The following is a 14078-nucleotide window of genomic DNA, read 5'->3' on the forward strand; positions in this document are numbered from 1 at the left end:
TTGACAGTTTGATTTATATGTGTCTTGGTGAGTTTTTCCTTGGATTTATCCTGTATGGGAATCTCTGAGTTTCCTGGACTTGATTAACTATTTCCTTTCCCATAGAAGGGAAATTTTCAACTATAATCTCTTCAAATATTTTCTCAGTCCCTTTCTTTTTCTCTTCTTCTCCTGGAACCCCTATAATTTGTATGTTGGTGCATTTAATGTTGTCCCAGAGGTCTCTGAGACTGTCCTCAGTTCTTTTCATTCTTTTTTCTTTTTTCTTCTCTGTAGTAGTTATTTCCACTATTTTATCTTCCAGGTCACTTATCCATTCTTCTGTGTCAGTTATTCTGCTATTGATCTTTTCTAGAGTAGTTTTAATATCACTTATTGTGCTGTTCATCATTGCTTGTTTTTTCTTTAGTTTTTCTAGGTTCTTGTTAAATGTTTCTTGCATTTTCTCTACTCTATTTCCAAGATTTTGGATCATCTTTACTATCATTATTCTGAATTCTTGTTCAGGTAGACTGCCTATTTCCTCTTCATTTTTTTAGGTCTGGTGGGTTTTTACCTTGCTCCTTCATCTGTTGTGTGTTTTTCTGTTTTCTCATTTTTCTTATCCTACTGTGTTTGGGGTCTCCTTTTCACAGGCTGCAGGTTCGTAGTTCCCGTTGTTTTTGGTGTCTGTCCCCAGTGGCTAAGGTTGGTTCAGTGGGTTGTGTAGGCTTCCTGGTTGGGGCACTGGTGCCTGTGTTCTGGTGGGTGAGGCTGGATCTTGTCTTTCTGGTGGGCAGGTCCACATCTGGTAGTGTGTTTTGGAGTGTCTGGAGCCAAATTATGATTTCAGGCATCCTCTCTGCTAATGGATGTGGCTGTGTTTCTGTGTTGCTACTTGTTTGGCATAGGGTGTCCAGCAGTGTAGCTTGCTGGTCATTGAATGAAGCTGGGTGTTGGTGTTGAGATGGAGATGTCTGGGAGATTTTCACCATTTGATATAACCTGGAGGTGGGAGGTCTCTTGTGTCCCATTGTCCTGAACTTGGCTCTCCCACCTCAGAAACACAGCACTGACTCCTGGCTGGAACACCAAGAGCCTCTCACCCACATGGCTCAGAATAAAAGGGAGAAAATAGAAAGAAAGAAAGAAAGAAAGAAAGAAAGAAAGAAAGAAAGAAAGAAGAAAGAAAAAAGAAAGAAAGAAAGAGGTTAAAATAAAATAAAGTAATATACAATAAAATAAAGTTATCAAAATGAAAAGTAAAAAATAATTATTAAGAAAAATATTTACAAAAAAGAAAAAGAAAAAGTAACGGATGGACAGAACCCTAGGTCAAATGGTGAAAGCAAAGTTATACAGACAAAAGCACACAGAAGCATACACATACACACTCAAAAAAGAGGAAAAGGGGAAAAAATAATATATCTTGCTCCCAAAGTCCACCTCCTCAATTTGGGATGACTCATTGTCTATTCAGGTATTCCACAGATGCAGTGTATGTCAGTTTGTTGTGGAGATTTAATCCACTGCTCCTGAGGCTGCTGGGAGAAATTTCTCTTTCTCTTCTTTGTTTGCTCAGCTCCCCGGGTTCAGCTTTGGATTTGGCCCTGCCTCTGTGTGTAGGTCGCCTGAGGGCATCTGTTCTTCGCTCAGACAGGACTGGGTTAAATGAGCAGCTGATTCGGTGGCTCTGGCTCACTCAGGCCTGGGGGAGGGAGGGGTACGGTTGTGGGGCAAGCCTGCAGTAGCAGAGGCCAGCATGACATTGCAGCAGCCTGAGGCGCACTGTGCATTCTCCCGGGGACGTAGTCCCTGGATCATGGGACCCTGGTAGTCTCCTGAGAAGGCAGGTGTGGATAGTGACCTGTGCTTGCACACAGGCTTTTTGATGGTCGCAGCAGCAGCCTTAGCATCTCAAGCCCATCTCTGGAACTCCTTTAAGCCGTGCTCTTAATCCCCTCTCCTCCCACACCAGGAAAGAATGTTGCAAGAAAAAGTCTCTCACCTCTTTGGCAGCTCCAGACTTTTTCCCAGACTATCTCCCGGCTAGCTGTGGCACAATACCCCCCTTCAGGGTGTGTTCATGTCACCAACCCCAGTCCTCTCTCTGGATCCGACCAAAGCCCAAGCCTCAGCTCCCAGCACCCACCCATCCTGGCAGGGGAGCAGAGAAGCCTCTCGGGCTGTTGAGTGCTGGTCGGCACTGATCCTCTGTGTAGGAATCTATCTGCTTTGCCCTCTGCACCCCTGTTGCTGTGCTATCCTCCAAGGCTCTGAAGCTTCCGTCCTCCACCACCTGCAGTCTCCGCCCACGAAGGGGCTTCCTAGTGTGTGGAAACCTTTCCTCCTCCATGGCTCCCTCCCACAGGTGCAGGTCCCATCCCTATTCTTCTGTCTCTGTTTTTTTTATTTTTTCTTTTGCCCTACCCAGGTACATGGGGAGTGTCTTGCCTTTTGGGAGGTCTGAGGTCTTCTGCCAGTGTTCAGTGGGTGTTCTATAGGAGCAATTCCATGTATAGATGTATTTCTGATGTATCTGTGGGGAGGAAGGTGATCTCTGCATCTTACTCTTCCACCATCTTCTCAAATAACCTGCACTGTTTCTTTTTTGAGGCTCCTCAGGCCTTCATGTAAATTATTCCCGAGTTATCTTTACTGCTATGGATTGAATTGTGTGGACCTAGAATTTATATATTAAAGCTTTAAACCCAATGTGACTGTATTTGGGCTTATAAAGAGGTAATTAAAGTTAAATGAAGTCATGAGGATGAGGCCCAAATCTTATAGGTTTGGTGTCCTTATAAGAGGAGGAAGAGACAGGAGAGTTCTATCTCTTTGACATGTGTAGACATAGTTAGAATGTGGCCACCTGCAAGCCAAGAAGACAGCTCTCACCAGGACCTGAAATAGCCAGCATCATGATCTTGCACTTTTCTGCTTCTAGAACTGGGAAAAGATAACTTTCTGTTCTTTAAGCACCCAGTCTATGGTATTTTGTTATAGTGGTCCAAGCAGACTATGACATTGACCAAACACCTCACTGGAAAGGTGTTTTATTTTTTATTTAGCTGTGCTTATGTAGCCAAAGCCCTCCTATATATACAATTGTGTAGGTAGGAAATTCAGGTCACATACAATACCTATAACTTTACCAAATTATTTTCTTATCAGCCCAAAAGCCTAGGTAATATCAAGCTTATTTAACTGAAAATATTTCCTACATTTCATACCTCCCTCTAGCATCTCTTTACTCCTGACCATCTCCTAAACTACCCCTAGATTAAATTTTCCTAAAATTTAATTTCCTACTTCTCATTAATCATTACATTACCTCTAGTGAACCCTTAGGTTCATAACATGGAATATACCCAGATTCATCACTCAGGGTCGGCCCTCAAATGGCCCTCCATAAATAGCTATCCTTACTTATAATGGTTTTCCTTATACAGTTTTCCAATAATGCTGATGGGCTTATTTAAAAAATAATATTCATCCTCATAACGTTGCTTTGAAGATCAAATGAGATACTGTATGGAGAATTCTCATTATATTGTCTGGGATATAATAATATATAAAATGTATTATTGTTTATAATTATAATAACATGCAGTTCCTGACAAGTTAATATGTATTAAAATTTAGTTTTAATTTTAATCCTGTTGAAAGGTAGGTAATAGTTGATTATTTTTCCCTTCCCATTTTATACATCAGAAAACTGAGCTAAAGAAAGGTTATGTAACTTGATGAAGGTCACAAAGAAGACCTTTTTGATCATAGCAGAGCAAAAATTTGATTCTAAGCAGGATGGTCCCAGAGTCTGCATGCTTAATTACTACTTATACTGCCATTTCTTCTACACTTCCTTATACTATGTGCTCTCTTACACTTTTTCCTGGAACATTCCTGAATTTTTTGCCTTCTCTTTGTATAAAACTAAAATTTATATTTCCTTCAATGTTAGCTCAAAACTCATCTCTTTCACTATATTTCAACACACTGAATTTCCCCCTGTTTTTCTACTTGCATTATAAAGCATCTGAACCCTAGCATCATGCAGAATTTATGTATATATTATAGTCTTCCAAGTATATGAAAGCTTACTCAATTTGAATGTAAACTCATAGTGACATGGACCCTTTAAGTTTTTTTAAATTTCTGAAAGTCTTAAACATTAAAAAATGTTCAATTGGAGTACAGTAAAATGAAGAATTTCTGTTTATCAAATATATCATTAAGATAATAGATAAGGGAGAAAATATTTCCAAAATGTAAATTGACAAAAAAGTTGTGTCTGGAATATTAACAAAAAAGTTGTGTCTGGAATATATAATAACTACCCCAACCAATAAGAAAAAGACAAACAACTTAGTAATAAAGCTAGTAAGAGATTTCAATAGGCACTTCACAAAAGAGGGTATATTGTAGACAAATATATGAAAAGATGATGAACTTTATTAGTCACCAAGAAACTGCAAATTAAAACCATAATGCAACAATACTACATATCTGTCAGAATGATCAAAACTTTGAAAGCTGATAAATGAGTTGGTGAGTGGAGGAGAGAAGAGAGAGAGTTTAAAAAACAAAAACAACTGTGTGAAACAAAATTGATAGAACTGAAAGAAAAATTTAAAAAAAAAACACTATTATAGTTTGAAACTTCAGTATCCCTCTCTCAATAAGTATTAGGACAACTGGACTGAAATTCAGCAATGATATAGAAGAACTCAAGAACACCATCAAGTCATTGGAGCTAATCAATACTTATATAACATTTCACCCAAGTAAATAGCACATTATTTTCAAGTGCCCACAGAACATACACCAAAGGAAAACACACCTTGGGGCATTAAACAAACTTCGACAAATTTAAAGAAATCAAAATCACTCCAAGTATGTTCTCTAATTATAATGGAATCAAACTAGAAATCAATAATAGAAAGATAACAGGAAAATCTGAAAACACTTGGAAATGATAAAACAGACTTTGAATAACCTTTAAGTCAAAGAGAAAATCTCATGGGAGATTTTAAAAATTCAGTAAACTGAATGAAAATAAAAATTAAATATATTAAAATTATGGGACACAGTTAAGGCAGTAATGACAGGGAAATTATGTCACCATATGTGTACATTAGAAAAGAGGAAAATTCTAAGCTTGCACCTCAAAAACCTAGAAAAAGAAAAGTGATTTATACCCAAAGTGAGCAGGAATCAACAAAATTGAAAACAAAAAATCAAAACAAAACAATGAAATAAAATCTGTTTTCTTTGAAAAGGTAGTGAAATTGAGAAATAACAAGACTGACAAAGAATAAAAAGAGGAAAGTCAGAAATTACATATTACATATCAATAATGAAACAGGAGATATTACTACATACCCTCCAGATATCAAAAGTTTAAGGGAACAAATACTATGAACAACTCAAACACATAAATTTGAAAATTTAAATAAAAATTGGACAATTTCTTGAATAGCACAAAGTACTACAACTCAATCAATACGAAAATGACAATTTCATAACCCTATAAATATTAAAGAAACAAAAATCATAATATCACAAAACAGTACAAAACAAAAAAACTTCCGCAAAAGAAATCTCCAGGCTCAGCTGTTATCACTGGAAAATTCTACCAAAGGTTCAAAGAAAATTCATACCAATTCTAGACAATCTCTCCAGAAAATGAAAGAGAAAGCAACATTTCTAATTTATATCTGGGTATTATCTTGGTATCAAGACCAGACAAAGAACAGAAATAAAGAAACCTACCAAACAATATTCTTCATGAAAACAGACACAAAAATCCTTAACAAAATATTAGCAAATATAATTCACCAGTACATAAGAAGAAATATGTACCAGGATTGAGTAGGGTTTATTCTGGGGATGTAAGACTGGTTTGATATTTGAAAAATAAAACAGATCTGCAAGTTAGTGGAGTAGGAAGACCCTAGAATTCTCTTTCCATTTTAATAGGGAGACAAACATTCGGTAAACAGTTTTACAGGACGATCAGAGTTTCTACTAGAATTTTTAAATTTCTTACCCAGTTCAGCAGTATGATCTGAAAGTTATCAGAAAGTTGTATCTGTTAAAAAGTCCTTTCCATGAATCTTCTTAAAGATGAAGCATCTTTACAAAGGCATCAGAATAAAACAATAACTGTCTATGAATGAATGACAAAAGACTTAAAAAGTCATGGTTAAATATCTGATTACAATGTAATTGACAACTGACAAAGAAAATTAACCAAGTTGCTAAAACGTACAACATTTTAAGAGAATAACTAGAATTATGACTGATAACATTATACCAGGGCATAACCAAATTTTAGAAATTTTATATAACTTCTGGAATATTAATATTAATGACCTTTACCTATATAGTATAACCTAAGACTGTTTATCACCACTCATTTGATAATGATCATTAAAATGAAAAAAAATAAATTGGACTTTATCAAAATTAAAAACATTTGCCCTGTCAAAGACCCTAATATGAAGATGAAAAGACAAGTTTTCAAACAATAGATCCAACAAACAGTGAGTATGTAACATATATAGTGCACTCTCACTACAATCAAAACATTAAAAAACAAACAATCCAATTAGAAAATGAGCAAAAAACATGGAGGTATTTAAATGAAGAGTATATGCAGTGCAAATAGACACCTGGAAAGATGTTCAACATCTTTAGCAATTAGAGAAATGCAAATAAAAATCACATGAATATCATTATACGTCTATCAGAGTGGTTAAAATTAAAAAAAAAAATAGTGACAACAAAAAATGCTGGTGAGGATGCAGAGAAAATGGACCCCTCATACACTTCTATGGAACATAGTACCGTCACTCTGGAAAAATAGTGTAGCAGTTTCTTTAAAAAGTAAACATACAACTACCATCCAATTCAGTACTTGCATTCCTTGGCTTTTATTGCAAAGAAATAAAGACTTATGTTTGCAGAAACACATAAACACAAATTTACATCAGCGTTATTTGTAATAGTCCAAAACTGGAAACCACCCATAGTTTCTTCAACGGTTGTCCTTCAATGAGTGATTTCTGAACAAACTGTGGTACATTCTTACCACAGAATTCTACTTGGCAATAAAAAAGAAGAAACTATTGATACATGTAACAACCTGGATGAATCTCCAGAGAACTATGCCCTGTGAAAACAAAACCAAAAAAAAAACGCCAATTCCAAAATGTTACAAACTGTATGAATCTATTTAAATAACATTTTTGAAATGACAAAAGTTATAGAAATGGTTATGTTATTTTGCTAGAGTTTTGTAAGATGTTTCATTGGGAGAAACTAGGAAAATTGTACATGAGATTCCTCTGTATTACATCTTACTCCTGCATATGAATCTAGAAATGTCTAAAGATAAAAATTTAATTAAGAGATGTAATAGATCTCATTTATATTAACAACATAAACATATGATACTTTAAAACTTTCAAATAAATCTATCAAAATATCTGTCAGGCTTTTATGCAAAACAATTGAAATATGTTACAGATTACAAAATAAAGTTGAGTAAATGAATTGGAAATTTCAATTTTATAAAAGTTTTTCCAAAATTAGTCAATGAAGTATGTAAATGAATCAATATTCAACAAGTTAGCAAGCTTTTTTGGGGGGGGGGGAGGAGGAGGTTATAATGAGCCGATAGTATAATTCATTAGGAAGAGACAAAGCCAAAATGATTTGGAAAAAGGAAACAGACGGAAGGAGTGTTATATTCAAAACAGAAGAGATAAATGAGGTACTGTGGTCCCCAGTCATGTGCTACAATCCCCACTGTTGCTGCAGAATCTTTCTCACATTTGCAAATTTTGAAAGCTTGATATATGTCAAAGCTGAGTAATGGATAGACCACTTAAAACATGGTAGTAAGAAAATAAGTTATCCATAGGGGACAATATAAAATTAGATTCCAACACTACACCATACCAAACAAAACCAATTCCATGTGGAACAAAAACTTAAATGTAAAAAGCAAAACTGAAATTTTGAAAAGAAATTTTAGGCTATCTATGACCTTGAGGCAGCAAAGAATTTATTATACAAGACATTTAAGGTATATTTTTTAAAGATTGTTAAATTTGAAATAATTACCATTAGGACAATAATCTATTGACAGATATCCAAAATAGGGTACAAAAATAAGCCATGTAATTAACAAAACCATCGTATTCAGGAAATAAAAAGAACTCCGAAATCTCAGTAAGAAAAAGAAACAGTCCAATAAGAAAATACAGGCAAAAGATATGAGCAGACAATTTAGAGATGAGGAAATATGAATTGCCATTAATATTTCAAGAGTGATATATGAAACATACTAATATATAAAAATATAAAGAAATTAAAGTAAAAGCAATAATAAAATAACATTACGCACTTGTCAAATTAGCAAAAATTAAACGGTTTTACATTATCAATCTTGGTGAAGATGTGGAGAAATTAGAACTCTCAGAAACTGCTGGTGGGGCTGTTAATTGATAAAAACACTTCAGAAATATGAATATTTGTGAACCCCAAGTGTATATGTTGATATTTTAAGGAAATGCACCCACAAGTGAGTCTGTAGTTGTGTAGAATTGGTACCTGCCCTAGGTTGGAAATAACCTAAATATTTAAGTAGGACTGTAAGTAAATACACTGTAATATATTCAGACTAAACACTACCATGATGGCTAAAAAGAAGAGAGCTACATTTATGAGAGGTGATATATTGCAAACACAGAATTGTGAGTGGAAAAGGGACTTGTGTTATTTCTCTATATAAAATTAAAAGCATGTAAACGATTGTTCAAAAATTACTATATTTGGTGTATAGAAATATTCATATAGAATACATTTATAAAAATGTTCATGGGAATCATAAATATCAAACATAGGATAGTGGTTCTACTAACAGAGAAGGAGGGAGGAGAATGGTATTGGGGATGTATACACAGTGGCCTTCAAATGAAACTTTAATACTTCTTTTAAAATTAGAGAATTAAAAACTATTTAATACTTCTTTAAAAATTAAATTACTAAATTTGGCAAAGATATAACAAGTATCAAAACTACTTGGTAGGTACATGCACATTTATTACATTATCCTTTACACTTCTCCATGTATTGCCATTATCATACTAAAAAGGTAAAAATCCTTAACAAACAATGTGATAAAATAGTGAAAAAAAGAAAACTGTTGTAAGTTTTAAATTTTTTTAAATAAGTGATTCTATTTTTTTTAACATCTTTATTGGAGTATAATTGCTTTACAATGGTGTGTTAGTTTCTGCTTTATAACAAAGTAAATCAGTTATAAATATACATATGTTCCCATATCTCTTCCCTCTTGCATCTCCCTCCCTCCCACCCTCCATATCCCACCTCTCTAGGTGGTCACAAACCACCAAGCTGATCTCACTCTGCTATGCAGCTGCTTCCCACTAGCTATCGATTTTACGTTTGGTAGTGTATATATGTCCATGACACTCTCTCACTTTGTCACAGCTTACCCTTTCCCCTCCCCCTATCTTCAAGTCCATTCCCTACTAGGTCTGTTTCTTTATTCCCATCTTGCCCCTAGGCTCTTCATGACCTTTTTTTTTTTTCTTACATTCCATATATATGTGTTAGCATATGGTATTTGATTTTCTCTTTCTGACTTAACTTCACTCTGTATGACAGACTCTAGGTCCATCCACCTCACTACAAATAACTAAATTTCATTTCTTTTTATGGCTGACTAATATTCCATTGTATATATGTGCTATATATTCTTTATCCATTCATCTGTTGATGGACACATAGGTTGCTTCCATGTCCTGGCTATTGTAATAGAGCTGCAATGAACATTTTGGTATCTGACTCTTTTCGAATTATGGTTTTCTCAGGGTTTATGCCCAGTAGTGGGATTGCTGCGTCGTATGGTAATTCTACTTTTAGTTTTTTAAGGAAGCTCCATACTGTTCTCCATAGTGGCTGTATCAATTTACATTCCCACCAACAGTGCAAGAGGGTTCCCTTTTCTCCACACCCTCTCCAGCATTTATTGTTTCTACATTTTTGTTGATGGCCAATCTGACCAGTGTGAGATGTTATCTCATTGGTGAAAAACTGAAAGCATTTCCACTAAGATCAGGAACAAGACAAGTTTGCCCACTCTCACTACTATTATTAAACATTGTTTTTGAAGTTCTAGCCACTGCAATCAGAGAAGAAAAAGAAATAAAAGGAATCCAAATCGGAAAAGAGGAAGTAAAACTGTCACTGTTTGCAGATGACATGATACTATACATAGAAAATCCTAAAGATGCTACCAGAAAACTACTGAAGCTAAACAATGAAGTTGGTAAAGTAGCAGGATACAAAATTAATGCACAGAAATCTCTGGCATTCCTATACACTAATGATGAAAATTCTGAAAGTGAAATTAAGAAAACACTCCCATTTACCATTGCAACAAAAAGAATAAAATATCTAGGAATAAACCTACCTAAGCAGTCAAAAGACCTATATGCAAAAAATTATAAGACATTGATGAAAGAAATTAAAAATGATACAAATAGATGGAGAGATATACCATGTTCTTGGATTGGAAGAATCAACATTGTGAAAATGACTCTACTACACAAAGCAATCTACAGATTCAATGCAATCCCTAACAAACTACCACTGGCATTTTTCACAGAACTAGAACAAAAAATTTCACAATTTGTATGGAAACATAAAAGAGCCCGAATAGCCAAAGCAATCTTGAGAACGAAAAATTGAGCTGGAGGAATCAGGCTCCCTGACTTCAGACTATACTACAAAGCTACAGTAATTAAGACAGTATGGTACTGGCACAAAAACAGAAATATAAGTCAATGGAACAGGATAGAAAGCCCAGAGGTAAACCCATGCACATATGGTCACCTTATCTTTGAAAAAGGAGTCAAGAACATACAATGGAGAAACGACACCCTCATCAGTAAGTGGTGCTGGGAAAACTGGACAAGTACAGATAAAAGTATGAAATTAGAACACTCCCTAACACCATACATAGAAATAAACTCAAAATGGATTAAAGACCTAGATATAAGGCCAGAAACTATCAAACCCTTAGAGGAAAACATAGGCAGAACACTCTATGACATAAATCACAGCAAGATCCTTTTTGACCCATGTCCTAGAAAAATGGAAATAAAAACAAAAATAAACAAATGGAACCTAATGAAACTTCAAAGCTTTTGCACAGCGAAGGAAACCATAAACAAGACCAAAAGACAACCCTCAGAATGGGAGAAAATATTTGTAAATGATGCAACTGACAAAGGATTAATCCCCTAAATTTATAAACAGCTCATGCAGCTCAATAACAACAACAACAAAAAAAACAAAAAACTGAACCTAAAAACGGTCAGAAGACCTAAATAGACATTTCTCCAAAGAAGATATACAGATTGGCAACAAACACATGAAAGAATGCTCAACATCATTAATCATTAGAGAAATGCAAATCAAAATAAATGATTCTTAAAAACATCTATTGTTTTCATGTTTCTCCAAGTCCACTACCAAGCTAAAAAATTGAAAACAAAAGTGCACAGAAAATTATGTTAGATGGCTTCTCCACATATAGTAATGCAATATCACAGGATATTTCAACTGACTGCAATCAAATACCTTAATTTTAAAATCATAAAAAAGTTATTCACTCTGTGATGTTGTGCATGAGTAAATGTGCCATGGCAGAATTGTCTACCCTTTGTCAGCATGAAATAGGAGGGTTTGGCCAAAAAATAACTAAAATAGAATTATTTGGACTAGCTTAATTACATTAAACTGCACTGATTTATTTTAATGCTTGCTTTCCACTTTTTCTATCTAGGAAACTAATGTTTACAACCTATTTCCAGATAGTGGTTATTTTGAAAATAAGACATTTTAATGATGCTAAACATTTATCTTTTTTTAAAATACTCAATAAAATGTACACAGAATTGTTTCAGATAAAAGCTCATTTTTATAACCATATTGATATCTGAACACAATGTCTGCCAATAAATATTGATTTTAATAAATTCTTGGTGCTTAATGAATACTTGATAAAAATCAAAGTATGACTTTTTTTTTTTTTTTTTTGCCGTACGCGGGCCTCTCACTGCCGTGGCGTCCCCCGTCGCGGAGCACAGGCTCCGGACACGCAGGCCCAGCGGCCATGGCTCTCGGGCCCAGCCGCTCCGCAGAATGTGGGATCCTCCCGGACCGGGGCATGAACCCATGTCCCCTGCATCGGCAGGGGGACTCTCAACCACTGCGCCACCAGGGAAGCCCCGACTTTTTTTTTTTTACTTTAGCTCTTCTATTAGGAAGTGATACAGCATTGTGATTTGATTTGCATTATCAGGATGGCTAATGATATTGATCATATTTTTGTGTGCTTATCTGTTTATCTACCATCCATATAGTTTCTTGTTCACTTTTAAATTGGGCTCTTTTTTTAACCATTGAGTTTTGAGAGTTCTTTATATGTTCTAATACAAGAGTATTGGTTTGCAAACTGACCCCTCTAATTGCAAGACAAGGAGAAACCGAGGAAAGAGGCAGATTGCTCCAGCTGGGTAGGTAGCAGGTTTAATACAAAGGAACTTACAAACGAAGTTAGTCTTGAGAGGCCACAAGAAGAGTAGATGTCCCCATCCGCCTGCCAGAATCGCCTTAACTGATTTCAATCATGTGCTTTAATCAGATGGTCTCAAAAACATAGAGGTCTCTCAAGGCTGCATCCTTGAGAAAAACCCCACTGTGGGACTGGTAGGCAGAATGTACATTCCAAGGACAGGAAGGGGGAGGGGTCTCCAATTCCTTGGGTCCAGTTCTTGGGTCAACTCGCAGTCATGTCCTTCAGATGACCTCCTCCAACAATGAACTTTCTCAGATACGTTATTTGCAAATATTTTCTTCAGTGCATAGATTTTCATCCTATTAATAGAGTCTTTCAAATATCAGAAGTTTTAATTCTGATGAGGTTTAATTCATTAATCCTTTTATGGATTGTGCCTTTAGTGTCAAATCTAAGAACTCTTTGCTTCCCTAGATACCCTAAGTTTTCTTCTATTTTTTTCTAAATGTTTCATGGTTTTATGTTTTATATTTAAGTTCATGATCCATGTTAACTTTTTTAGGAGGTGTGAGGTTTAGGTCAAATCCATTTTTTTTTTTTTTTTTAGCCTATGAATGTCCAATTATTCCTTCACCATTTATCAAAAATGCTGTCTTTCCTCCATTGCATTGCTATCAAATCCCCAAAATAATGATCTCAACGTTGGTCAATCCACTGGGACTCTTTTGGTCTTCATCTTACCCTTCAACTGCACTTGACAAGACTGATCTTGCCCTTCTCGAAATGCTCTGTCCCTCTTTCTTCCACTCCTGCTACCTCCCTCTGGAGATTTTACTCTGACTTGTCTGATTATTCTTGCAAACCATTCCCAGTTTACCTTAACTTGTCCTTTAAATATTCAAGTCTCTTCCTCCCTACCTGACTAAACTGGCATCAATTACCACCTGTGTATTGATGCTGTGGAAAAATTTTACTTCTTACAACCCTGTCTGGCTCTCTGCTCTAGTCACACAGTCTTGTTTCCTGAAGACTTCAAGCTCATTCTTGCCTCCCTGCCTTTGTACTTGCTGTTTTATCTGCCAGGAATACACTTTTGGCAGAGTCTTCCATCTCGCTGCTTCTTTTCATTCAGATACTCTCCAAAATATCACCTTCTCACAGATGCACTGCTTGACCGGCACTTTTAGAATGGCACCACCAACACGCCCTTCACCTTGTTGCTTTGTATTTCTTCACAGCATTTTTCTCCAACTCACGTTTTACTGTAGATTTGTTTGTCTGTTTAGAATATAAACACTATGATGGAAGGGAGATTTTTACCTTGTTCACTAGTATGTTCTCAGTGCATGGCACATACTAAGTACTCAATAGTTATTTGTTGAATAAATACTTGTTTCATAGAGGGGAAAAAAAGCACTGTCATCTGTAGACAGATCCTGGATCTGTTTCTTCATGCCTACGTGTGAACTTGAGTAAG

This window comes from Hyperoodon ampullatus (genome assembly GCF_949752795.1).
Source record: "Hyperoodon ampullatus genome assembly, chromosome: 10".
NCBI lineage: Eukaryota > Metazoa > Chordata > Mammalia > Artiodactyla > Ziphiidae > Hyperoodon > Hyperoodon ampullatus.